The sequence below is a fragment of the Lepidochelys kempii genome, unplaced genomic scaffold, assembly GCF_965140265.1.
Source record: "Lepidochelys kempii isolate rLepKem1 unplaced genomic scaffold, rLepKem1.hap2 scaffold_54, whole genome shotgun sequence".
NCBI classification, from domain to species: domain Eukaryota; kingdom Metazoa; phylum Chordata; order Testudines; family Cheloniidae; genus Lepidochelys; species Lepidochelys kempii.
The window spans coordinates 387,256-412,738 of NW_027333639.1; the positions used below are offsets into that span (position 1 = coordinate 387,256).

At 46.4% G+C, this 25,483-nt stretch overlaps 1 protein-coding gene across 2 annotated transcripts in view; it reads left to right on the forward strand.

Moving 5' to 3' along the window:
- The first annotated feature begins 21,429 nt into the window (after window positions 1–21,429).
- The window catches only part of LOC140904643 (butyrophilin subfamily 1 member A1-like), a 46,418-nt gene continuing 42,364 nt past the window's right edge, over window positions 21,430–25,483 (forward strand). The window contains exon 1 of one of the 2 annotated variants that reach the window (XM_073327075.1): window positions 21,430–22,200. The gene's annotated coding sequence lies outside the window, so the exon portion shown is untranslated. The remainder of the gene's footprint in view (window positions 22,201–25,483) is intronic. The other variant, XM_073327074.1, reaches the window with a different exon arrangement.

Here is a 25,483-nt window from a genome sequence, read left to right on the forward strand (position 1 = left end):
ACATGATAATTGAAAGGGCCTCAAATGCCACAGCTCTGGACAGTTTCTTATCCCTGAAGAAGTCACAGCTATTTTAATTTACTGTCTGTGTACTAGGAATTTCTGACTTACCCAGTAGGGCAGAAATAGAACCCAGGTCTTCTGATTCTTAGTCCAGTACCATAATCATTAGACCATTCTGATTCCCATGGAACTTGGTTTCTTCACACCCTCCACCATGTCTTTGGTGTCTCTGCTACTCTCACCAGATCCCTCCATGCCCCATAGGGCCATCACCTTTCCACACCACTATCTCCTGTCTTCATGTCTCAGAATACTTATCATATAAGTTCTCTTTCTTCACTTTTTAAAATATGGGCACTATATTTGCCTTTTTCCAATTGTCCGGGACCTTCCCCGATTGCCACGAATTTTCAAAGATAATAGCCAATGGCTCTGCAATCACATCAGCCAACTCCCTCAGCACCCTTGGATGCATTTATTCTGGACCCATGGACTTGTGCATGTCCCGCTTTTCTAAATAGTCCTTAACCTGTTCTTTCACCACTCAGGGCTGCTCACCTACTCCCCATACTGTGTTGCACAGTGCAGCAGTCTGAGAGCTGACCTTGTCTGTGAAGACCGAGGCAAAAAAAGCATTGAGTACTTCAGCTTTTTCCACATCATCTGTCACTGTGTTGCCTCCCCCGTTCAGTCAGGGTCCCACACTTTCCCTGACCACCTTCTTGTTGCTAACATACCTGTAGAAACCCTTCTTGTTACCATTCACATCACTTGCTAGCTGCAACTCCAATTGTGCCTTGGCCTTCCTGATTACACCCCTGCATGCTCTAGCAATATTTTTATACTCCTCCCTAGTCGTCTGTCCAAATTTCCACTTCTTGTAAGCTTCCTTTTTGAGTTTAAGCTCACCTAAGATTTCACTGTTAAGACAAGCTGGTCGCCTGCCATATTTGCTATTCTTTCTGCACATCGGAATGGTTTGTTCCTGCACCCTCAATAAGGCTTTTTTAAAATACAGCCAGCTCTCCTGGACTCCTCTCCCCCTCATATGTGTCCATATTGGTATTTATACTGGTTTAACTAAACTAATGCAACTTGGAATCTAGGCAAGGCCTCAGGCCTTGTCTACATCATACAGTTGCACCAGTTTCACTGATATTGTGTTTGAAACCAATTTAGTTAAACCAGAGCAAATCCCTGTGTGGATAGCTCCTCTTATTTAATTTTAAAAGCAGTTTACTGCAGTCTAGATTAATCTGATTCCTAAATGACTTGAGATGAACTGAAATAAGCCTTGTTCAAACCAAAATAAGAGTGTCCACACAGCCTTTCATGCAGGTTTAACTAAACTGGTTAAAAAAATTATTTAAGGCTCATCTCTAGGCAGGCCATTTGTCCAGTTTTGGACAGTCCAGAGTTGGACAGTGCTGTTTTTGGAAAGGTTTGTCCCCCTCTCCAGTACCAGATGTGGTCTTGTCTGATATTATTATGGAGGATGCCATTTTGCAGAGCTTGCCACCCTGCTCCTGCCAGTAGGGCCTCGGACACACCGGTGGGTGTGTTAGCTAAAGAACACAAGTCCTGACAATGTTCCCTTGCTCTATTAAGCTGTTTTGGATTTCTTAAGTTAATATTAATTTGTTTTAGAAGCTAAAGTAGTAATATGAAATGGATCTGTTTCAAAATCAGGATGTTCTGTTACAAGCCTGCTTGTTAGACAATTGTTTAACAGCCCCTCTGCTGTTTCCTCTCATTGATTGGTAAAAGAATGTAGAGCTGTTCTTTGTGTGAATAAGGTATGTGTGTGTAGCAATAAGAGATAGGATGTTAGTAGCAGATGGGCCTAATTAAAGAAGAAAGAGTGAAGGAAACAGAGACACCAATATCACCCTCGCCTTGATGATCCAAGGAGTGCAAATTGATGAACCTGAAGTGCAAAGGCATCTGCCCCAAACTAATAACAAAATATAAGATAAGGAGCAGCTGTGTAAACATCTAGTACCCAGTTTCTGACCAGGGCCAGCCCACAACATTTTGGCACCTGAGGCGGGGAACTCAAATGAGGCCCCCCATGTCCCCTCACTTGGGCCAAAACTTTGAAAGGTCTCAATTGTGCCTTCTTCCTGTTCTACTCCTCTCATGGTACTGCTCTAATAAAGGAAAACTAACAACTTAAAATGCCTTTTCAAAAATTTTAAGTAACACTTAGCTTTCAAACGCCTGAACAGCAAATGTGATGTAAGCAGTGTCAAGATGAGCTCCAGCCTGACATCTGGTGGTGAGGTGTGGCAAGTTGTGGAAAGAACTTCAGGGAATGATCTCATTTGCATAGTACACCCATCCCGCTTAGAATGAGGCCATAGCTGCCCAAATGGTCACTTTGGCTGTTGTGGGATCCCCAGTGTCTCTGTTATTGGGGGCAGGAAGAATAACTTGTTATTACCCTGATTATGGGAACTGTGCTTGGAACTGTACTTGGCCTTTTGTTATGATGGAGGGATTCACCATCAACTAAGTAGCACTCGCTAGGCAAGGGTCATGGGTTCCAAAACTCTGTGAATTGAGAGAGGCTGGGGACAAGTATTACTACTTGGTGATATGGACCCCTTGGTAAGGGCCTTACATGCTAGTTGCACTTCCTCCTCTCTCCACTGTGGAATATCAGAGCTAATTTTGATTTCATTAGAAGTCTAGTTATAGGCTGCTGAGCTCACTTTGGGCTGACAGTGCACCAGCACTGAGGCTCCCCTACTACAAGCTGAATTCACCAAAGAGCTGAACTGACTAAGAGCTGAAATCACTGAGTGTTGTGTTAAGTAGTGGGGGAGCCTGAAGATATATTGTGGAGCAGTTTGCGGGATGGCTGGAGCGCCTTGTGGACAGGCTGGTGGAGCAGTTCATAGGACGGCGGGAGCTGCTGGTGCAACGCGGAGCAGTTTGTTGGATGGCGGAAGCTGCTTGTGGGCCGCAGAGTGGAGCTGAGCGAAGCAGTTCGTGGGGCGGCTGGCGGAGCAGAGTGGAGCAAAGGCCTATGGAGCTGTGGGGCGGTCAGCTTCAGATCATGTAAGGTGCCCCTTAACACCTTCCCCCCATCTCCACCCAGGTTGGGAGGTAAAGCTCCGCAGACAAACTTTTGAACTCTGGGGCTGCCCTGACCAGGGACAGAGACTTTTGGGTCATTGGACTTTTGGGACTTTGGGTGATTTGGGGTTGCTGGACTCAAGAACCAAAGGGAAAGGGCATGCCCCAATTTGCTTGGGGTGGGTTTTTTTTTGCTCATGGGTTGTGTTATGAATCCTGTTGGTGGTGTTTCCCCAACATAATGCCACATTGTTTCTTGCTGTTATTAAAAGGCTTTTTGCTACTCTCAGACTATGTGCTTGCAAGAGGGGAAGTATTGCCTCTTGGAGGCGCCCAGTGGGGGTGGTATATATTTGTCCCAGGTCACTGGGTGGGGGCTCGAGCCGGTTTGCATTGTGTTATTGGAATGGATCCCCTAGATATTGAACCCGGCCCTTGTTGCTGCCAACTCTGACGTGCAGAAGGGTTACAGTAACATTTCTTGTCTGCATAGTAAACACGGGCATTTTTATCTGTTTGAATAATCAAAGTGGTGCTTTCCGTGCCTTCTTGGTTGCAAAGATTTGAACTGCTTCCTGCTGAAGGTCCACAGTCTGGGCCAGCTCATGCTCTATTGAGATGGTTGCAAGGCCGACCAGCCTCTCCTGTGTCACTGTGGAGCATAGATGTGTTTTTATTAACTTCAGCTTGGAGAAGCTGCGTTCTCCACTGGCAACTGTTACAGGAAGTGTCAGAAGTATGCACAGAGCAACAAAAGCATTTGGAGAGAGGGTGGTCATCTTATTTGTGCACATATATTCCAGAACAGCCTTTGGAGTTGACCCTGCTGAAATGTATCTTGAAAGGGCTTTCAGTTCATCACCTAAATCACTCGCATCAATATCGCGCATGTCATCATGTGTCAACACTGTCTCTAGTTCCCTGCATTGCTGGTGTAGGTCTTCTTCAGGTATAATGCGGAGTTTGGGAATATCATACAACATCCCAAACATACTGCTGTGTTCCTTGAGCTGCATGAAACATTCTTCAACTGACTGTATTGCACAATCTAGCACCTGGTTAAAGAATTCAACTTTGAATTGTTGTTTGGGGTCTCTTATGGGATTATCCCATGCCTCATAATCAAAATGTCTTCTTCAGTGACTCTTGTATTCTTGAATGGGTGGGAAAAGAGCTTCAGTGTGAAGTTCCTCTGCCAACTTCTGTGCACTCTTCAGAATGTTTTGAAATCCCTCATCTGACCAGTAAGACTCTATGTATGACTTTGCTTTGTCCAGTTGTTCCATTGCTCCAGATATATCAAGGTCAACACCCTGGAGTCTCTTGCTTACAACATTTATTTCAAACAGTATGTCATGCCACAACACTAAGCCACACAGAAATTTGAAGTTATGTATGTTTCTGGTGATTCCATATCCCTCTGCCACTCTTCTCCAACGAACAGTCACTGTCATAGCATTATCCTCCATAATGGCAACTATGGCATCATCTATCTTCCCAATTTGGTGTTTGATAGGCTTTATCACCTCCACTCGACTTTCCCATTATGTGTCACTCAGTGGTTTCAGTGTCAGAGAGGATGTTCCCAGATGTTGCTTCAAAATTTTCCATCAATGAGTTGATGCGGAGAAAAATACATAGACACTTTGAATTACATTAAAAAATTCAGCAGCCTCACTAGAAGCTGATGCTGCATCACTGACCACCAAGTTCAATGAATGAGAACTGCATGGGACAAAAAAAGCTCGAGGGTTTAACTCTCAGACCCATGTCTGCACTCCTCTGTTCTTTCCTCTCATGTTGGCACCATTATCGTAGCCCTGACCTCTCATGTCAGCTATCGCAATTCCCGTATCTTCCAGCTTTTTAAGAAGCACATCTGTCATACCAGCTCCTGTAGTATCATCAATGTCAATAAATTCTAGAAAATGCTCTCTGACAGTCACCATTGCAGGGACATTTTCACTGGGTTCTGTTGTTGTTACAAAACACACCATTAAAGTAATTCGTTCTGTATAGCTGATGTCAGGTGTGCAGTCCAGAATAACAGTAATATCTTGCTGACTTCAGATCTGCCACCATCTTCTGTTTGACTTTTGTTGCCAGTAACTATATGATCTCATTTTGAATTGTTTTTCCAAGGTAGTGGTGTGTACACGTTTCTTGGGTGGTGACTCTTCTTAGATGCTCCTGGAGTACAGCATCAAACTCAGCCATCAGCTCCACAATTTTAAGGAAGTTTCCATTGTTTGGCACATACAGCTTATCTGAAGTGCCATGCAGTGCTAGCTTTTGGGTAGCAAGCATTCTCACAATGCCAATGAGCCTTTTCAGAACATTTTGCCAGTAAAGAGACTCTGATGCAATCTTCTCTTGATGCTGATCAACTATGGTGGTCTTTAACCTTAGTCTCATCTCAAACTTTTCCCATCTATGGATTGCTCTCTGGTGATTTGCTGCCTTTTCATAACATGCCAGATTTCTAGCCAGATTTTTCCAGTCCTTTGTTCCTGTAAAACCCAATGTGGCTGGAACATTAGACTGGAAGAGTTTGCAACAAAAACAGTATGCAGCATTCTGGGTTTTTGAGTACATAAACCATGGCCTCTCCACTTTGTCACCATTGGGGATTTCACACCAGTAATGTGTTGGATGGAAACATCTATTTTCATTGTCTTTGGGGAACAGGAAGTTTTTCACTTGCTGTGGCCCATGCAGTACAAGGAAATCCCTCAGGCTACTGCTTAAGTGTGTCCACAGTTCTGGATCATCTAGACTTAAGGAACTAAACTCAGGAGCAGCTGTTTCTTGCACCTCCACCACACTCTTCTCTGATCTACACTTTTCTTCAGGAATGTGCATGGTTATATCCATTTGAGATGGAGATATGGATGCTGCAATAGCTTCCAGATCACCTGCACTCTGACTAACTGGAAGATCAGGCATCTCCTCACCACTCACATTCTCACTGGGGCCGGAAGGCTCACCGTGAACATTTGTGTCTATGTATCTCAGGAGAACTCCTTCCTGCTTAGATAGAAAAACTTCCTTCACTTTCTTTCTTTTTCTGAGTGCTGCCCCAGAGGGGGCGTTTTCTTCTTTCACTCATGACTGCTGTTCTGTGCCAACTATAGTAACTCTCAACACTCAATTGACAGGGACAAATAAGCAGGCTGGTAACAGGGCCTGAGTGAGGGAAGATATCAGCGTCTTCAGGGCCTAACTGGCTCCTACTACTTCAGTTGACTGCCTGTTCTCCTAAGTGGGTTCAGGGATGCAGCAGGAAACAGGAAGCTCCCTGAGAAGCTGGTGTTAATCAGTGCAGGCTCCTGGGGGTGCTAGAGAGGTACATAAGAGGCTCCTCCTCCTCTCTCTCTCCCTGCAGTTCCTGTTGCTTTCTGTTATTCCCTCTCAACTTTTCTCCTGCCTGCCCGTTATGTCTCTTGTGCCCTCCTTCCTCCAGCACAGCACTCCCCCATCTCTATGCATCTAGATATATGTACCAGCAGCAGACACGATTTTCTACACTCTGGATCCTCGTGGCGCCCCCCCCCCCCAGACTGGCACCTGAGTTGGCCTCCTCAGTTCGCCTCATGGTAAGGCCAGCCCTGTTTCTGACTAAGGATACAAACATCACTGACGGAAGGTGACTGTGAGAATGGCAAAGTTGGAATTAACGAATCCCAGCTGATACAGCAAAATCCATAGACTTACACGAGAGACAACTGCTATAAAGATGGGTGGGAGCCAGGAGACTTTGGGTTCCTTCCGCACCAACAACATCTGACCTTTTTTGATCATTTTCTTTCTCAGCAATTTACAGCCTGTGCAATTCTAGCTTCTTCTGAGCCTCACTCTCTCATGTTGCTGATTTTCCTGCGTGTATTCCCTTACCTGAAATAAGCAAACAGAAAATAACAGTAACCACTTTGTCTGTTCTCTAGCCACCACACTTAAAACTCACTTAAAATCACTACCAGTGTCTCAAAGCAATCAGCTGTGCACAGATCCTGCTCGACTACACCACTGTGTGTCTGCCTTTTTTCTTGCAGTCTGCCATGAGCGTGGCTTTCTCAATGTGGTCCATGCTATGCACTGGTCACATGCTGTCTGGGAGCACATGACACACCAGTGGGCAACCCCAGTTCTGGGTAAGCAAAGGTTTTGTCAGCGAATGTCCTTTTTTTAACAAAAAGAGAAATGCTGTTGGTAGGAGTTGGAGGTCATTTTGTCAGCTGTAATTGTCATGTAGTTGTGCAGTTGAGACACCACTGTGGCCAGGCAATGATGATTATGCCCAGGTCTTTTCATCAGTAGATCTGAGAGAGAAACATCATTATCCCATTTCTGCATATGGGGAAAGTGAGGACCAGAGAGATGAGATTATTTGAATCATTAGGAAAGGGATAGAAAATAAGTCAGAAAACATCATATTGCCACTATATAAATCCATGGTATGCCCACATCTTGAATACTGGATACAAATGTGGTCACCCCATCTCAAAAAAAGCTATATTTCTTCACACAACACACAGTCAACCTGTAGAACTCTTTGCTAGAGGATGTTGTGAAGGCCAAGACTATAACAGGGTTCAAAAAAGAACTACATAAATTCATGGAGAGAAGAGGATCAAATGGTATCTAGGAGTCTTACAGAGCCCACACACCCAGCTAGGAACACCTGTACCCCCCCCCACCTCATTTTCACAGGGATTTGGCATCTCTACTTAGCGAGTGAGGTTCAGTTGAGGGTGACTCACCTCAGTCAGGGCAGGCTAAGCACAGTTCTGCTGCCCTTTGCTAATGAAATAGGGCTAACGACATTCCTGCATTCAATACTGGAGTGTTGTGTAACCCACCACCAGCCAAAAGTGATCATTTTGGCAGAGCAGTTCCCTCTGCTGTGCACCTAGGCATAGTAGGCATATATAAAACACCGTCTGTCCCTAAAGTCTTTCCCCGAGCTCACCACAATATGTCAGGGAGAGCTCATTCAGACCCTGCATACCAAATTTTCAAGTGTAGATCAGGCCTCAGCAGTGTGATCTTGGTGCATGCTCCCAGCATGTCTGTTCTTAGCTCCCCACCCAGAGGGGCAGGGATTCTCCAGGTGCTGGCTCACACTGGGGGCAGAGAGAGGGGCTCTGATATCTGTAAAGGGACAAGACTCCTCAAATCCCAGCTCACATGTGCAGGGAATGGAGAGAGGCTCAGATTTCCCCAGGAAGGGTTGGCCCCACCAACTCTTGACTTGAGGTGTTGCAGAGAGAGGGGATTAGATTGATAACACCTAGAAGGGCAGGGCCCCCCACATCTTGGTAAATGTATGAGAGGTAGAGAGAAGGCCTCGGACAACAGAGGGTTTGGGTCCCCCAGATGCTAACACATGTATAGTAAGCACTGAGAGGGACTCAGACAACCCCAGAGGGACAGGGCCCCTGTGTATCCTGGTATAAGTACAGGGGTCAGGGAAAGGGGGCTCAACAAAACCCCCAACAAAATGCTTATTAATAGAGACAAGTAGAAAATTCCACATCTAGTAACAAGCGGTGTGGGCCATACCAGCAGAATGGAGGGGGGGCTATATCCCGGAAAGCAGTGACTCTGGAAAGGATTTAGGGGTCACAGTAACTCTAATGGCAGGCCATGTTAGTCTATATTCACAAAAAGAAAAGGAGTACTTGTGGCACCTTAGAGACTAACAAATTTATTTGAGCATGAGCTTTCGTGAGCTACAGCTCCAAAGTGAGCTCACAAAAGCTTATGCTTAAATAAATTTGTTAGTCTCTAAGGTGCCACAAGTACTCCTTTTCTTTTTAGTGACTCTAATGGGTTATTCCTGATTTATGCCAGGGTCCTGTGTGTTTTCCTGTCCCTGCCCCATGGTGTGTGACTCTAGCTCTCCATTAGCTGTGTGTAGTTTGGGGTTTGCTGTTCCTGCTGCTGGTCTCTCATGTTCAGGGCAGTTCCCTGGCTCCTGCCTGACCTTCCTGAGCTAGAGCCCAGCGGTGGCCCTTGGTGCTGCCCCAGGCCTGAGACCTTTACTTAGATCACTTGCTCCAGGGAGATATTGACCGTTCCTGTGGAGCCAGGTGTCATGTCCCTGCTCCCTGTCAAAATGTCCAGATGGTACCAGTTACTGACATCCAGCTAGGGATTTTCCCTGCACTATTGCAATTTGCTACATCCACAACTCCCCATGGCCCAAAGGTCGAAGTTGTGCTAGATGGAAGCACTCCCATCACAATGAGCTAGACTGTGAAATCTCAGTTTTAAATTTGGGCACAAAAAACATTCTAATTTGATATAATTTTCTAATTTAGAAAAATCTTGTTTCATTTGTGTCCAAATTTAAAATAGAGATTTCACAGGTGTAGCAAATTGTGACAGGAGGGGCTGCCATCCACCCATTTCAGATTGCTACCCCTGGAACAGGTGCAGGTAGCGAGCTGTGATGGGGATCCCCTTCTGTCACAAATTACTTCCCCTGGACCACAAGATGGGCAACCCAGGAAATCAGTCAGCATTGAAATCATAAAAAGGGCGAGGAGTACTTGTGGCACCTTAGAGACTAACAAATTTATTTGAGCATGAGCTTTCGTGGGCTAAAACCCACTCATCAGATGCATGCAGTGGAAAATACAGTAGGAAGATATATATATATATATATATATATACACACAGAGAACATGAAAAAATGGGTGTTGCCATACACACTATAAGGAGAGTGATCAATTAAGGTGAGCTATTATCAGTAGGAGGAAAAAAAACCTTTTTGTAGTGATAGTCAGGATTGCCCATTTCCAACAGTTGACAAGAAGGTGTGAGTGACAGTGGGGGGGAAATAAGCATGGGGAAATAGTTTTACTTTGTGTAATGACCCATTCACTCCCAGTCTTTATTCAAGCCTAATTTAATGGTGTCCAGTTTGCAAATTAATTCCAGTTCAGCAGTCTCTAATTGGAGTCTGTTTTTGAATTTTTTGTTGTTGTAATATTGCGACTTTTAGGTCTGTAATCGAGTGACCAAAGAGATTGAAGTGTTCTCCGACTGGTTTTTGAATGTTATAATTCTTGATGTCTGATTTGTGTCCACTTGTGCTATTCCAAAAAAGCAAAACTTCAGTATTAAAGATAGTAAATTACAGAGTCACAATAAAAATACAGGAAATGTTAGAAGAGTGTAACCCACCCACCTTCTAGATGTGGTGTTCTGTCTAATCTAGTGGCACTGAGACCACTTAGAGAGCAATTAATGAGTTTGTTCTACAGCCTTAGCTAACAGCCAGTTGGCTTTTAGCTTATGCTGTAGAGGCTCATGCACTAAGCTCCAGAGGTCCCCAGTTCGATCCTGCCCGCCGATGACCGGGGTCTATTGGTGTTACAAGTGGGGGCTCGTCCAGGATTTCAACTGGGGTAAGACAAGAGGTGGACACTGCTGCCTTAATATGCCCTGACCCTAAAGGGGTCTCTGATGTGTCCGTGCTAATAGGGACGAACTCCAAGCTCTTTAAGGTATTCGCAGATTACTGCAGACAGTGAGCAGGGGACCAATACCTGAACACCATGGTGATCCACACACATTGTGCTGCAGCCTACAGAAAAATTGAGGACACTAAAAAGGTGATGTCTGATTCACCAGTGGGAGCATTGAGGTACGCGTGCACGGCCCCCTTCGTGGTGCCTGCAGTGACAGAAAAGGAGGTGATTGTCATGAGTACCTGCCTAAGAGCAGTAAAGGAACATTAGCAATGGTAGAGCAGCTGGCTGAGGGAGGGCTCCCTGAAGGAGTGCTGGTTCCCAGTGGAGTCATAACCCTATCTGCTGAAGCCCAGGAAAAGGTGTTTAAACTGATTGCTAATGAAACAAGCCGTGATGTGGTTGTGAAACGAGGGCAGAAGATAGCAGACCTCTTTGAGCCCGAAACCATCGTGAAATCGCCTGAGGAAGAAGCTTTGCAAAAGATTCAAGGTATTCTCACTGCATGAGTGGGACATGGGATGTGCAAAAGGAGTGGAACAACACATCCGGCTACAAGACCCCCGACCCTTCAGGGAGAGATCTAGAAAGATTGCTCTCTCTGAGATGGAAGCTGTGTGGCATCATCTTCAAGAGCTGATCGCGAATGGTATCATTACAGCGTCCCGCAGCCCATATGCCTCTCCCATTGTGGTGGCCCATAAGAAGAGGGGGAAAATCCAGGTGTGTACTGACTACCACACCCTAAACAGGCGCACTGTAGTTGACCAATACACCAGGCCTTGGGTACAAGATGCCTTGGATTGTTTGTTGGGAGTCAGTGCTTCTCTGTGTTGGATCTTCAAAGTGGATATGACCAGATCCATCTAGGAGAAGAACACAAAAAGATGACCTTCATTTGTCTGTTAGGGTTTCATCAATTTGAGCGCATGCCCCCAAGGGATTTCTGGAACACCTGCTATGTTTCAGCATCTTATGGAGAAAGATGTGGGAGACATGAATTTACTGCAAGTGTTAGTTTATTTGGATGACCTGATCATGTTTGGAAGAACCTTGGAGGAGTATGAAGAAAGACTTCTTAATGTTCTAGATCGGTTGGAAGCCTATGGGTTGAAGCTTTCAATTGACAAATGCCAATTCTGCAGAACCTCGGTGAAGTATGTGGGTCACATTGTGTCTCAAGAAGGTGTGAGTATTGATCCTGACAAAATAGATGTCCTCACTACATGGCCATGTCCAAGTAATTACTGAGAACTCAAGACCTTTTTGGATTTAGTGGCTACTACCACAGATTTGTAGAGCTATGCTACCATTGTAAAACCCCTGAAAGATCTTACCCGGGGGTATCAGTCCAGCAAGAACAAATCTAAGATCAAGAATAAGAGGAGGTCCCCAAAGGCTCCTGAGCAGAGACTTTATGGCCCCTTAGAACCATTTGGACCACAGTGGGATGAGAGATGTGAAAGGGCTTTTTGGGAAATCATTAATTGCCTCACTCATGCTCCAGTCCTAGTCTTTGCTGACCCAAGAAAGCCATTTATCCTGCATACTGATGCCAGTTTGGACGGTCTGGGAGCAGTCCTGTACCAGGATGTGGAAGGCAACTGTAAACCTGTAGCCTTTGCCATCCGCGGGCTGTCTGATAGTGAAACTCGCTATCCCATCCACAAATGGAGTTCTTGGCCTTGAAATGGGCCATCACTGAGAAATTTTGAGACTAGCTGTATGGTGCTCAGTTTCAAGTGTAGACAGACAACAATTCACTGATTTATGTGTTAACAAGTGCTAGGCTGGATGCTACAGGGCAGAGATGGGTGGCCACCTTGGTGAGCCATGAGTTCAGTATTCAGTACTAATCAGGGAGAAGCAATGTAGATGAGGATGCATTGTCCTGGCGTCCGCAGGCATTGGAAGTCGGTGTGATACCTATGGATGGAGTGAGAGCTATTTGCAGTGTGAGTCTTCAAGAGCCAAAGACCCACGAGAGCCTTCATAGGTGTGTTGCAAAAGCTCTGGGACTGCCCCCTGATAGCATGCCATCTGCCTCAGTGAATTATATTGTGTTGGACCAATCTCTGTTGCCCATGCTCAATGCAGCTGACTGGCAAGAAGCCCAGCTGCAAGATATTGAAACTTATTATCCAAACTTTAAACTTCTCTCAATGTATCCAAGCACAACACTTCCTCCATTCAAACATGCACAATTTTTTTTCAAAATGGCCGACGGCACCAAACTTCGGCGCCAACGGAAATGGGGTGGGAAGGTGGGACTTAAGCCCTAAAGGGGTGTGGAAATCTGTCAAAAATGCATGGTGATGAGTGCTATCAAGGTATATACTACTCCTATGGACCTGATGGAATGCGGCATTATGAAATCCATTGCCCAACAAAAAAGTGCAGGGGCCAAGACGCAACCCTGCCTAACATCAGATACTAATTTAAAAGATGCTGACATCCGATTCCCCAGATGAATATGAGCAGTGGTTCCATTATTCAGCTCTCTAATCAAGTCCAGCAGAGTGGTAGGATACCTACACCCTTTAAGGTCTTCCATAGCATGACACAGTCAACTGAACCAATGCAGCCTTAAGATCAACATACACTACATCCAGGGGCTTCCTGAAGTCACGGTGTATCTCCAACAACAAGCGAAGGGCCAAAATGGCATCTAATGTGGACCTCTTCCTCGTAAAGCCTGATTGCTAGGGGTGACACTTCTGATGTAGCAGAGGCTCCAAGCGTGCCTGCAGAATATGTGCAAACACCTTTCCTGGAACGGGCAGCAAGGTGATTGGCCTATAGCTCTTACATTCCCTGCATGGTCCCTTACCCTTATAAAGTGAGAGCACAATACTGTCCATCCAGGTGGTTGGCAGACGAAAGATGTCTAGAAGTGATTCCACTATAAGGTCAATAGCACATTTTAGCAGCTCTGGGGGGATGCCATCAGCACCGGCTGCAGGTCTGTTTTCAGTTTGCAGATGGCATGCTTCACTTCATCCAATGTTGGTGCATCAGTACAAATGTCTGGCTCTAGAACCGTCCAGCTATGAGCAAGCAGCAACTGGAGTTTGCTTCATGGCACTGTGACAATATTCCACCCAGTGTGAGAGGATGTCATCGTCTGATTTACATGGATGACCTTGGCTGTCATACAGGATGCCGTTTGTAGTGACAACCTCTTGACTGCTGAGGTTGCGGATCACATGGAATACTGGCTTTGAGATGCCCCGGCTAAGCTAAATTCAACATCATCTGCTACTTGGTTATAATATGCCTCGCGATCGCAGAGTGTTAGGGTGTTAAATTTTTGCTTCAGCTGATTATGAGTGCGCTTATCACCACGCTGGTGGCTGCGGCCTTCAATTTAATTATCCGGAAGGCCTCCTCCGATAGGCATAGTCAGCATGCTGGGCGCCTATCGCCAATCATTTGCTCAGTGGGTTGGTTGAGAATAGAAGTGAAAAGGACCAGGCAACCTCCATGTTATCAGGGAGGGTGGCTAGAGCCGAGAATCTATTGCTGATGATGATACAAAACCTGTTGGCTAAACCTGGCACACGAAGTGCATCAATATCAAACTTCTTCATAGTTGAAGAAGGCTTATCAGCTTGTCGGACAGTCAACACCATACATGCAACCAGTAGGTGGTGATCTGTATTCGCCGCACATTCCGCACCATGATATACTCTACAGGAGGCGAAGAGATGCCTGTCATGTGTGATGATGTGATCCAACTCCTTCTGAGTGATGCCATCATGAGAGATCCATGACATCTGGTGTACGAGTTGGCGCTTGAACCATGACCCAAGAATGGAAAAATTATGGGAGGTGTAGAATGTGAGCAAGCGGTAAAAGTTATCATTGAATATGCCTGAACCATAATGAAAAATGACCTGTTGAAACCCAGTTTGCAGGGAGCCAGTAACTGCATTTACGTTGCTCAGGATCATGAGATTATCATGTGGAGGGACTGTGCATACTAGAGATTCCAATTGATGGTGGAAATTATCTTTAACTGAACCAACAGATTCCTCTGTTGGTGCATAGACTAGTATGACAGCGAGGTAACTGTGTTGATGTTTAAGACATGTAAACGAGAAGACACGGGCATCCAAATTATCAGGGAGAACTTGGCCTCACCTTGTAGTAGTGGTGCTACCCCATGTATGGGGTTGGGACCACCAAAATACAGAAATAAAGAAACTTCCACCTCGTGACGTCCGTGATCTATCAGCCTTGTTTCTGCTAGGCCTGCGATTGATATGCCAAGACGGTCCATTTCACATAGGACCGCGATCTGATGACCACGCCTGTGAAAAGTTGAAACATTCCAGGTAACAATTTTGAAAGACTGGTGGATATCCCAGATACGATTGGATGCACAGTCACAGTATACTGCAGATGTGCCTGCTGACATCAGAGGATGTGCGTCCCCAGAGGGGTTTTGGCACAAACCCATCATATTTGCGCTGAGGAAAGACCGCACCAACAAGGCATCTACAGCTGAGAGTAAGGCAGGGGCTTTAGAATCATAGAATCATAGAATATCAGGGTTGGAAGGGACCCCAGAAGGTCATCTAGTCCAACCCCCTGCTTGAAGCAGGACCAATTCCCAGTTAAATCATCCCAGCCAGGGCTTTGTCAAGCCTGACCTTAAAAACCTCTAAGGAAGGAGATTCTACCACCTCCCTAGGTAACGCTAGGTTGCTGGTGCTGGGTACTAAGTTTTTCCTCCAGTTTGGGATAATTCATTCACCACATCTATCAGTTGTCCTTGACACCCCCTGGCTTCCTGTCCACAACCCACACAGGGATGGTATCCTTTGACTCCTCATCTCACCAACATACCTATTTCCCAAGAGCCAACCTGGGACCAGCCACCCTTTGTGGTTTACTTGGTCCTCTAAAGAATTCAGATACGTGAAAAGAGGATCTCGTTAAATATCAACACTATGCTGATGTGTTTGACAAAAAGAAAACTGACACCCTACTGCCTAATCAGAGCTATGACTGCCTCATCAACCTCCAGCTCAGATCAGAGGTTCCCCTTGGGTGCCTTGACTCCCCCTCCAAATCCAAACTACAGGCACTCTGGAACTGTCAGCTCCCTCCAAGCCTTCTGTGGACTACCGAGCTCTGAACAAGTTTATAATCTGAAACCAGTACCTTACTGCTACTTAATGAGCTGTTTGAAAGACTCTGCTCTGCCAAGATCTTCACAAAGTTGGACCTCTATGAATTTTATAGCTTGTTGAGGATCTGGGAAAGAAACAAATGGAAGTCTGCCTTTCATATCAGGTATAGCCACTTTGAACATTTGGTCATGCTGTTTGGATTGTGCAACACCCCAGCAAACTTCCACCATTTCAAAAATGACATCTTTAGAGACAGGCTGGACAAATTTGTAGTCATTCACATGGACAACATCCTTATTTTCTCCAAAGGTCAGGACCTCCACAAGCACCATGTATGCACTGTCTTGGAGACACTCCATCAACACCAACTCTACGTGAAGCTTGAGAAATGCAAGTTTGATAAGGACACAGAGGAATTCTTGGGATGTATTGACTTGCCTGAGGGATTCACCATGGAACCACGTAAGGTGGCAGCAATATCTGACTGGGTCTCACCCATCAATGTATGTCAAGTGCAGCGATTCTGGAGTTCATCAATTTCTACATGAGGTTTATTAAAGGATTCTTTCACCTGGTTGCACCCATACTGGTGCTCCTGAAAAACAGGGCCCAGTTCGCTTATCCACTGAGGCTCATGAAGAGGGCATTCGCCTCATTACCCATACTGATTCAACCACATCCCACTAAACCTTTTACAATTGATTCCAATGCCTCAAACTTTGCCATAGATGCAGTATTATCTTAACATGTGGGCACCCACAACCAACTACACCCCTGTACTTTTTATTCTCAGAAGCTAACCTGAGTGGAAAAAATTACAATATTTGTGGCAAGGAGTTAGTGACTATCAAGGCAGCTTTTGAAGCATGGTGCTTCACCTAGGAAGAATCCGATTCCTGGTGCAAGTCCTGATAGAGCACAAGAACCCGAAGAGCCTACAGACTGCTAGCTGCCTTAACCAATACCTGATCTGCTGGTCCCTCTTCTTTGATTGCTTTGATTTTGTGGTAACCTATTGCCCAAAGACAAGAAATGGGAAAGTGGATGCCTTTTCATGAAAAAAAAATGAGTATCATGAACCTAGCAAAAAGCCCTCTACCACCATGTTCAAGGTTTCCAGCTTTGTCAACGGGACAATAGACAGCAGTCTCAGTGATATCCTCCATCCACCCCGGCTCTCCAATGATCCGTTTGCTACCCAAATCCACCAGATCCTGACTGATGTGGGTACCTGCCAGAACTCTAAATTCTGACTATGGAATGGCCTCCTTTGTCACACGAGTTGTATTCAAGTTCCAGAGCAACACCCTTTGCTTCAGGAATTGAAACAATGCCACAATTCAATTCAATAAGGATAAGTGCAGGGTCCTGCACTTAGGACGGAAGAACCCAATGCACAGCTACAGACTAGGGACCGAATGGCTAGGCAGCAGTTCTGCAGAAAAGGACCTAGGGGTGACAGTGGACGAGAAGCTGGATATGAGTCAGCAGTGTGCCCTTGTTGCCAAGAAGGCCAATGGCATTTTGGGATGTATAAGTAGGGGCATAGCGAGCAGATCGAGGGACGTGATTGTCCCCCTCTATTTGACATTGGTGAGGCCTCATCTAGAGTACTGTGTCCAGTTTTGGGCCCCACACTACAAGAAGGATGTGGAAAAATTGGAAAGAGTTCAGCAGAGGGCAACAAAAATGATTAGGGGACTGGAACACATGACTTATGAGGAGAAGCTGAGGGAACTGGGATTGTTTAGTCTGCAGAAGAGAAGAATGAGAGGGGATTTGATAGCTGCTTTCAACTACCTGAGAGGTGGTTCCAGAGAGGACGGTTCTAGACTATCCTCAGTGGTAGAAGAGGACAGGACAAGGAGTAATGGTCTCAAGTTTCAGTGGGGGAGGTTTAGGTTGGATATTAGGAAAAACTTCTTCACTAGGAGGGTGGTGAAACACTGGAATGCATTACCCAGGGAGGTGATAGAATCTCCTTCCTTAGAAATTTTTAAGGTCAGGCTTGACAAAGCCCTGGCTGGGATGATTTAATTGGGGATCAGTCCTGCTTTTAGCAGGGGGTTGGACTAGATGACCTCCTGAGGTCCCTTCCAACCCTGATATTCTATGATTCTATGAATTCTCTGCTTCAGGGCCATTTTGGCCAATCTAAGACCTCTGTAGTCTTGGTCTATTATATAAATGAATTTCATCATAGAACTGCCATGCTCCCAGGGAAAACTCGGTAATCCTGGTTGTTGTTGACCTCCTAACAAAGATGGTGCACTTCATCCAATTTGGTATTGTTCCTATTGCACAGGAGATGGCCTGGCTCTTCCTGAAAAATGTCTTCTGCTACCATTTGTTAACAATGGGCATTATATCAGACCAGGGTCCTAGTGCATCTCCCAAATCTTATGTGAATTTCTAGACTTTTTGACATCAAGTTCCTCACCTCGTCTGCCTATCTCCCCCAGACTAATGTGCAAACAGAGAGGGTCAATAAAATCTTGAAGCAGTAGTTTTGCGGCCTTTTGAGTTACCCCCAGGATGAATGGCACCCCCTGCTGTGCTACTCTGAGTTTGCATTTAACAATGTAAGCCATGCCTCAACCCAACATAGCCCGTTTTTTACAAGCCCTGGCTTTCACCACTGCTGACACCCAGACTTACCTGAGAGTTCCCCAGTATGAGCTGCTGCAAATTTAACCTCCTACCTACACTGGGTGCAGCAGAAGCTCAAGGAACATTTGCAGTCCTCTAAAGATGCCTATAAACACCATTCAGACCAAGAGTGTCAGGCTCTTCCTATTCTAGCCATAGAAGACAAGATGTGTTTCTCTGCTTACAACCTTAAATAGAACTACCCACCCATCACCTAGAGTACCAATACCTGGGCCCCTTCAAGATTATAGAATGGGTGAACCCACTGCCTTTCCAGTTACAGCTGCTTGAGTCCTTGGAAGATCCACCCCATCTTTCACATCTCACTTTGAAAGCCCCAGACCAAGAACCCAGATCCTAACTGCTCCAACTCACCACCACCATCCATAACAGTCCAGGGACAGGAGGAGTACTTGGTCTACTGAATCCGCAACTCTCGGCAAGTTAGGGGAAGGCTCCAGTACCTGGTGGACTGGAAAGTCTACAGTCCAGACGTGTGGTCTTGGGACCCAGTAGAGAACATCTATACCCAGGATCTAGTGCGAGAGCTCCATAGGAAGTACCCCAAAAAACTGGGCCAGGAGGCCCCTATGGGTTGCCATCGGGGCAGGGTCTACTGTCAGGAATCAGGGCCTGCCAGTCTCTGGGCAACCTAACCAGTTCAGCTGGCCTGCAGTAAGCTTTTGGCCCAATCCTCTAATTTGTCTAGGTCCCGCTGTATCCTATCCCTACCCTCCAGCATATCTACCACTCCTCCCAGTTTAGTGTCATCTGCAAACTTGCTGAGGGTGCAATCCATGCCATCCTCCAGATCATTAATGAAGATATTGAACAAAAGCAGCCCCAGGACCGACCCTTGGGGCATTCCACTTGATACTGGCTGCCAACTGGACATGGAACGATTGATCACTACCCGTTGAGCCTGATGATCTAGCAAGCTTTCTATCTACCTTATAGTCCATTCATCCAGCCTATGTTTCTTTAACTTGCTGGAAAGAATACTGTGGGAGACCATATCAAACGCTTTGCTAAAGTCAAGGAATAACACGTCCACTTCTTTCCCCTGATCCACAGAGCCAGTTCATAGAATCATAGAATCATAGAATATCAGGGTTGAAAGGGACCTCAGGAGGTCATCTAGTCCAACCCCCTGCTAAAAGCAGGACTGATCCCCAATTAAATCATCCCAGCCAGGGCTTTGTCAACCTGACCTTAAAAACTTCCAAGGAAGGAGATTTCACCACCTCCCTAGGTAATGCATTCCAGTGTTTCACCACCCTCCTAGTGAAAAAGTTTTTCCTAATATCCAACCTAAATCTCCCCCACTGCAACTTGAGACCATTACTCCTTGTCCTGTCATCTGCTACCACTGAGAACAGTCTAGAGCTATCCTCTTTGGAACCCCCTTTCAGGTAGTTGAAAGCAGCTATCAAATCCCCCCTCATTCTTCTCTTCCGTAGACTAAACATCCCTAGTTCCCTCAGCCTCTCCTCATAACTCATGTGTTCCAGTCCCCTAATCATTTTTGTTGCCCTCCGCTGAACTCTTTCCAATTTTTCCACATCCTTCTTGTAGTGTGGGGCCCAAAACTGGACACAGTACTCCAGATGAGGCCTCACCAGTGTCGAAGAGAAGTTATCTTGTCATAGAAGGCAATTAGGTTAGTCAGGCATGACTTGCCCTTGGTTAATCCATGCTGACTGTTCCTGTCCTCTAAGTGCTTCAGAATTGATTCCTTGAGGACCTACTCTATCGAGCCTCTGACTCCTGTTCTGACCCTGGGCTTTGACTCCTGGCTAATGACTCCTGCTGTGACCACTAGGCATGATCACCCATGTGCTGGTCACAGACACTGAGGTGTTTAATGCTTATTTTGGTTCAGTCTTCAGATACTCAACATAATTACTATGAACAGCAAGGGGGAAGGAATACCAGCCAAAATAGGGAAATAACAGGTTAAAGGTATTTCGATAAATTAGATGTATTGGAGTTGTCAGAGCCTGATGAAATTCACCCCAGGACACATAAAGAACTCCCTGAAGCAATCTCAGAACTGTTAAGAATTATTTTGGAGAACTCGTGGAGGACAGGTGAGGTCCCAGAGGACTGGAGAAGGGCACATTGTACCTATCTTTAAAAAGGGGAACAAAAACAACTCAGGGAATTATAGATGAGTCAGCCTAACTTCAGTACCTGGAAACATACTAGAACAAACTATTAGAGAGCTCTCCTAAGAGGTGTGGAAGACCCCAGTTCAAGTGCTTTCTCTCCCTCACACAACGGGGCAGTGAACGTGGGTCTCTTCATATTGCAGGTGAGTGCTCTAACTATTGGGATGGCACATCCTCCTCTGGCCAGATTTTGTATGAGACTGGATCTAATGGTTGGCCTCTGAGCAGAACTGCTGGATCAGACACTGCAGACGAAATAAGTGGAGAAGCACCTATCTTCCCCAAGTTCATGGTTTGTGCTAGGGATTGGGCAGGAGATAGGTATGGGTGCCTAGTGGGAGGCAACAGTGCACATGACTAGAGGCAGAAACAGGCACCTAGGGAACTGCTACTGCAAAGCCTTAGGCTCCAGCCTCCAAGTGAGTTTAGGCTTTTGTTACTAGTAGCAAATTCTGATGGGAATCAGCTCCTGACACACTGGCCAGCTTTACCTGCCTGGATGTCAGCCCCTTCCCCAATTGGGCTCCAGTGCTAAAGTCCCCCCCGCCCCTCACTCAGACCCCCTTCCTGGATCCCGCCTTCCCCTGTATGAAATATGGAGCAATAATTTATGAGAGAGGCGACGAGGGCCTGATCCTGCAAACCCTCCCGTTTCAAACATCATGTTGGTCTCAGGGGGTACTACTGTGACTATGGGCTGCTGGGGAAGTGGCTGGGGAGACGGGGGGGGGGGGGGGGGGGTTGCAGGGGGTGTCGGTGGCTGGGAACATTTGTGCTGAGCCGCAAGGACTCGGCACCAGATCTGAGCTATGCTCCCCCTCCTGTTTTCTGTTTTGGAAGGAGCAAGGCGGTGCTCACGTGATTCACAAGACTCCAGCCCGTTGGCTCAGCGCTCAGGGAATCCCATGGCCTCCTCCTCTCAGGAAAGTGACTCTGCACCAATGGCCCCTCTTCCCCCACCTCTGCTGGGGTTGGAGGGGCTGCGAGTCCCAGAGCTGCTGCCTTCCCTGACCCCCCAGGCTCTGCTCCCCTGAGCGCCTGCAGGAGCCAAGCCAGCTACAGCCGGGCAGTTCCTGAGTTACATTCAGTCCGTTCCGCTCTCCCCCAGCTACCATTGATCAGCTGTCGCTTCCCACCCAGTTCCCACTCCGGCGCTCTGGATTTCAGCTCCCCCTCCCCCAGCAGCAATCCCCCCCTTTCCACCTTCCTCATTCTGCCTCCACCCAGGGCAGGGGCGTGGGGTGGTGCGAACTGGCTGGTGCTTTTTGCTGGTGCTGCTTTATTTCCCCAGCCGGACAAAGCTGTGACGGGCGGTGCTGTGCAGAGCGGCATTACTGATAACCCCGCGATCCCTGGAGAGCAGGGACAGCAGCTTCGGAGGCGGGGGGGGGGGCATTGCCACCCCTACCCTGGCTCACCCCCGCCAGCTCCGTGCCCTGCGGGTGGGGCTGGTACTTCAAGAGGAATTTGCTCTGCCCCAACCAGCCAGGGACACAGACCGTTACTTCAACTTCCTGCTTCTTTTGTACTTTCAGTTCTGAAAGGAGTGGAAGGCCCAGACGGGGAGGGGGCTCGGCCCAGTCAATTCAGCTACAAATGTATCAAAAATAACGAGGAAGGGTCCGGTCTCAAACCCTCCGGCTTCATGACCCTGTGTGTTGAAATGGTGCTGCAGCCTCTGTAAGTGACATGGGGACCAGGGCCAGCTTTAGGGGCAGGCAACCTAGGGGACTGCCTGGGGTGCCAGGCTTGCGGGGGGGGGGGTCGGGGGGCTGGTTTTGTTGTTAGTGATAAAAGGAAAAATTGAATGTTTCAGGCTTTCCTCATTTGTCACTAACCTCCTAGAATGTTCTAGACCTTTGTAGAATTTTGTGGAACCTTCCAAACCTTCCGGTTCAAAGCTTCTTTCTGGGTTTCAGCAGGGAGGGGAGCGCCGGGCTCTGCACCCCCAGCTGCATGGTTCTGTCTGAGATTTCTGGACACACAGCACTGAGGTCCCTTCAGATGGGCTGTTAGCACCAATGGGCCTGTGGTAAATGAAGCTGGAGGGGGGGATCTCCCTTTTATGGACACCCAGCCAGCCAGTTAGCTATAAAGTCCCACTTGGTGGCTGCTTACTTTACCTGTAAAGGGTTAAAAAGTCCCCCAGGTAAAGAAAAAGGAGTGGGCATCTGACCAAAAGAGCCAATGGGAAGGGTAGAACTTTTTAAAATGGGAAAAAAGCTTTCCCTTTGTCTCTCTTGCATAATGACACGTTTCAGAGTAGCAGCCCTGTTAGTCTGTATCTGTAAAAAGAAAAGGAGTACTTGTGGCACCTTAGAGACTAACCAATTTATTAGAGCATAAGCACATCGATGAAGTGAGCTGTAGCTCACGAAAGCTTATGCTCTGATAAATTGATTAGTCTCTAAGGTGCCACAAGTACTCCTTTTCTTTGTCTCTCTGTTGTTCTCTCTGGGCTGAAGGGGTGGGGGAAGCTGGAATGCTGTGTAAAGTTTGGACCAGGTATGAAATACCTAGAAGGATTCATTTGGACAGGAAATGTTTAGATAGACGTAATTAGGTTTATTTCTTTTATTTTCTGTAAGGCTTGTGGACTCCTCTGTGCTAACCCCAGATGCTTTTGTTTGCTTGTAACCTTTAAGCTGAACCCCAAGAAGCTATTTAGGGTGCTTAATTTTTGGAATTGCTCTTTTAAAATCTAGCAGAAGCGTAAGTTCCAGATGTATTTTCTTTCTTTTTGTTTTTAATAAAATTTACTGTTTTTAAGAACCTGATTTGATTTGTGTCTTAAAAGGTTTGTGCACATGTTTTTCAATTAGCTGGTGGCAACAGCTGGGTATCCCTCTTGTTTGTTTTCTTTCTCGGCTTCCCCAAGGGAGGGATGGAAAAGCCGAGGGGCCTCAGGGAAAACTTCCCAAGTGAGTTTTTCCAGGATTTGCAAGAGGCAGTTTTTCACTTGGGTGGTGGCAGCGTTTACCAAGCCAAACTCAGTGAAAAGCTGTAATCCTGGGGTTTTAATACAAGCCTGGAGAGGCCAGTATTAATTTTTTTAAATCCTTGCAGGCCCTAGGGCAGGGATCTCAAACTCAAATCACCACGAGGGCCACATGAGGACTAGTACATTGGCCCGAGGGCTGCATCACTGAAACCTTTTTATACAATGATACAAAAGTATAGTCAAAAATGAAAAAAATGAAGAGTAATATTGTATGCTATTGAAAGTTAATTATTAACTTTTTAAAAACTGTAATGTGAAAAGTCAGTGCTAATTTTGACAGTCATTTCATTTTTGGCCACTTAGCTGGCAGTGTGTTGTATCAACCAGAGCATCAATATTAAGTTTGATATCCTGAGACAAAACCAGTCTCAGTGTTGCTTGCAAATTGTACCACATTCCATATAAAAAACTACACTAAGAGAATGTTAAGACTGCACAGTTAAGCACATGTGCCAAAATTAGGGTTGCGCACACAACTTTTTCTCTGCCCCTTTGAGACTATGTGTTATCATGTAATCTTTTAATTACAGGGTCACGTACTGTATCTTATATAATATATACCTTTTTTCTACACCCTTACATTATAGAGCATCTTACAGTGATTTTTCTATTGACTTTTATTGCGTTGTCACAGTAGCCAAATATATGCTTACTAGCAAAGAACTTGCCACTTAGCCACTCAAGTTTATGGTAAGTATGAGTGAGGGTGGGCAAATGTGTGTTGTCAGGGGAAGCTGTGTTGATTTGTGCTTGGGTTGTGTTGTGCTGGGAGATTTTGATTGATTTGTGTTGGTGGCAAATAAGGGGTGTGTGCTGGGGTGAGGGACTATCTGTATTTGGACTTGCTGGTTGTGTTGTTGTGTAGGTGGTTGTTCTGATATGTGAGGTGGCAGCTAGGCACAAGGCTGTGGCAGTCGGGCCAAGTAATCCACCATCTCTGAAGTCTCCCTCATACAACAAATAAAACTGTAGCATGCAAATTAGCTATTGAGTACGGGTGGTGATTGGTTGAATTATCTCTGATCTCACAATGGTCTAGTACTCTTGGCACAGCGCAGATACACACCTTTCTGTAGTTGTACACCAATTGTCAAGTCAAAATAGCTGAGAACTTCAAAATTGGTTGGTAACAGACTGCAAAACCCCCACTCCACCCCTTCCATGAGGCCCTGCCCCTGCCCCACCTCTTCCCACCCCCATTCCAACCCCTTCCCCAAATCCCCACCTCGGCCCCGCCTCTTCTCCGCCTCCTACCCTGAACCCGCTGCATCCCCCCTCCCTCCTGGAAAGTCCTAAGTGCCGCCAAACAGCTGTTTGGCGGCGGGAAGCGCTGGGAGTTAGGCGAAGGAGCGGGGACACGGTGCACCGGGGGAAAGGGGAGCTTGGCTGCTGGTGGGTGCAGAGCACCCACTAATTTTTCCCCGTGGGTACTCCAGCCCCAGAGCACCCATGGAGTCGGCACCTATGGTGGGCCGCAGGAAATAACACGGGCCGTGTTATTGAGACCCCTACCCTACAGTGACTAGACAGCAAGTGTGAAAAATCGGGAAAGGGGATGGGGGGTAATAGGAGCCTATATAAGAAAAAGACCCAAAAATCGGGACTGTCCCAGGGACATCTGGTCACCCTAGCAGACCCCCACCTTCTGCACTCGAAGTTCCAGAGTGGGATTCAGCCCTGACAGGGCCTCACTGAAGGGATTCTCAGGGAGAATCCGGCACCTCCTGACTCTGAAAGTAAACCTGACTGTGGGAATGTCTCTGCAAATTCCGAGATTTTTCTGTTCATCTGTACCCAGACTGGGATGCTGGCACAGAACTGGGCTCCCTTTGCGACAGGTGTGTGTGTGTGTTCGTGTATTTGTGTTTCTTTCCCCCCTCCTCCCCTTTGTTATTGTCACTAAACTGATGTTTCAGAGTGCAGGGTTGAAAGACAAGAAGAGAAAAACCTTCGTCCAGATTC